Source organism: Sprattus sprattus, assembly GCF_963457725.1.
Source record: "Sprattus sprattus genome assembly, chromosome: 1".
NCBI classification, from domain to species: domain Eukaryota; kingdom Metazoa; phylum Chordata; class Actinopteri; order Clupeiformes; family Clupeidae; genus Sprattus; species Sprattus sprattus.
Window position 1 is genome coordinate 71,461,755 of NC_137920.1, and position 2,500 is coordinate 71,464,254.

General features: G+C 46.4%; 1 protein-coding gene across 1 annotated transcript in view; it reads left to right on the top strand.

The window, feature by feature from the left end:
- Nucleotides 1-970: 970 nt before the first annotated feature.
- Nucleotides 971-2,500, top strand: part of dbn1 (drebrin 1) — a gene marked incomplete at its 3' end in the record, with an annotated part of 72,760 nt that continues 71,230 nt past the window's right edge. Inside the window, exon 1 of the mRNA XM_080846435.1 lies at nucleotides 971-1,031. The remainder of the gene's footprint in view (nucleotides 1,032-2,500) is intronic.

The window sequence follows — 2,500 nt, forward strand, 5'->3', positions numbered from 1 at the left end:
CAATCAAATCTAGCTAAACCCATCACTGAGCTAGTTCCGATGACAAAGATGATTGCCTTACCCCTTGCCAAAGCCATTTGCTGATAATCTGATAACACTGCAGCAGCATGTCTGACCAATGCTCAGTGAACATCATGAATATGTTAATATTTTCACGGCATCCATTAATTGATGCCTTTGGTGTCTAGAAAGAGATTCTAAACCATAGCTAATAGATAGATAGATAAGACTAGACAAACTGCTGCCTGGGTGTTTTTCAAGCAGACCAGATGCCACCACACATTCAGGAGGGGATGTTTGCTGACTGGCACTGGTGGACTATGGCCAGATTGGACCCAAATAATGATTTGGGGAACACACAGCAAATAACCCTTTTTTTGGCACAAACCTTACAGATGTGGGTCAGTGTTATTCTTAATTCTACATTTATGGAAATACGTAATAAAACACGTTTTGTTTTGAATTGTTCTCACAATTGTGCCATTTAATATGTTTTATTGATACATGTTTTACATGATACCTAGAGAGTGAGGTTAGTTGGGCTGATATAGCAGCCCGTATTTAAGCTGGTTGCGGAAAGGATCTAGCCCTGATTTGAACATCTGTTCCACAACAACACGAACTTATTTATAGACAATCACAGCAAAGGTCTAATAACCTTGTGTCTATTTACAACACTGACAACACATACAGTTTCGCATATTGAACTGAAGGTGGCTGACGTGAAACGCCTAAAACAGTAGAGCAGGGAGAGGAGGATGCTGGGTTATCATTGGCCGTTGAATTTGGGGCACTAGGACCACGCAGCTTTTCTGACCGGAGCGGAGCGCACTGCTGCTCCGCGTCTCTTTGTTCCAGTGCTCGGTATCTCTCCCTCTCTCTCGGCAATCTGCAGTCTCTCCTCCTCTGCCTTGCCTTACTGTGCACCGGGGTGGATTATCCAGAAGAATGGCTGTCAACCTGACCGAGAATAGACAGGTCCTTCTCACTGCGTACAGCGACGTGATCTCGGAGACGTCTTCAACTGACTGGTGAGTTAATGAGCTGTCATGGTTTCGGCGGCGTCCGACACTTCTTTTGATGCTTGTCGAGTTTGGTGGATGGTGCGCAGATGGATGCACGGAGAGGGCCGCTCGCTCGGGCACGTGCATCCTTTCGGGAGACGGTGCAGCATCCCAGACAGGGAGATAGGGAAACGAAACACTCAAACGGTACAAACTAAACAGTAGGTCACGTTTTTGGGAGAAGGCGTATTCACAGGTATTCTTGTATTTTCGAAAAGTAAATATATCCATCTTATACAGCCCACAAAGAGCGGTAGCATTAGGCTTCGGGTTAATTTATGCAAACTGTGCTGTCATTGTTAGAGTTAAGGTTTTATTGCCCGTGGTGTGCGCAGTGTTGAGAGTGTAAGTTAAACTCAAACGTTTCCACATCATATTTGTTTCAAATCGGTGTACATTTAAGCTTTGACAAAACATTTGCTTTGGCGCAGGGGTTTATAATGGAGGTTGATGTCTTACTTTGGCACTGATTCGTCCGCGTTCCTCACCAGCGGTGCAAATACAGTGCATTGGCAATACGACCGGCGTTTCGCACTTTCCTTTCTCCGAAGTGTACGTTACTACTTGTTCCTCAGGAGCCTGGCTTCCCGGCGAGGAAGGAGATGGGCGAGGCAAGAGGTGTCAGGCTTTCGAACATTCGGACGGTCTCTGTCCTCCCCTGCTGACAGACATTTCCTCGCTGCCTCGCTGGTAACTGAAACTAAATGATGAGCCGGGCTAGTAAATGACACGCAGATTTCGGCAGTACACTCGCTTTCCGGCAGCACCGGCCTTCAGTGCGACTGTAAAATGCCTACATCGTCCAGATGTGTAAAACGCGAACACAATGACCGCTTTATTTTTACCTTAGGATTGATGATCTTGTAAGAATAGTCTGTGGTGAGTTGCAGTGAGTACAATCAAGCTGTAACCAGTGGTTTTGTGCTGAGTTACTTCACTGTGCACAAACCATTTCATCATGGCAGACATTGGAACACAGAGCAGCAGGCGCTGAGTGCGTTTTGGCAGTGCTGCCAGGCTTAACTGTCCTGTTTAGAAAGATGTTGTCTCAAATCACATACAGCTGCCAGAGAGCGCACATTTTGTTCAGGGACTCTTCCCAACCACTTACCCTGCCCTGGGTCTCTTCAGAAAGTCATTACCCACGCTCCAAGAGTCTGAAACTTCACTCACGCAGCCACACGGGAAGAGATTTGACTCTGGGGAGCACAAGCTAACCTTACTGTGGAGCAGTGAGAACAAGCAGTCTTCAACAGGGGCACATCATGATCAGTTAAGCCTATCAGTTAAAACAAGCACCCCTGGACAGAGCAGGCCTAAGTGTGTGTGTGTGTGTGTGGAGTTTAAATGTCATCACTAACATGATAATGGAAAGGTTAAAGCGTGTGCGGCGGCGTTGAAAACAACACCGTGAGGCGCTTTATTTGCTTGTTGAT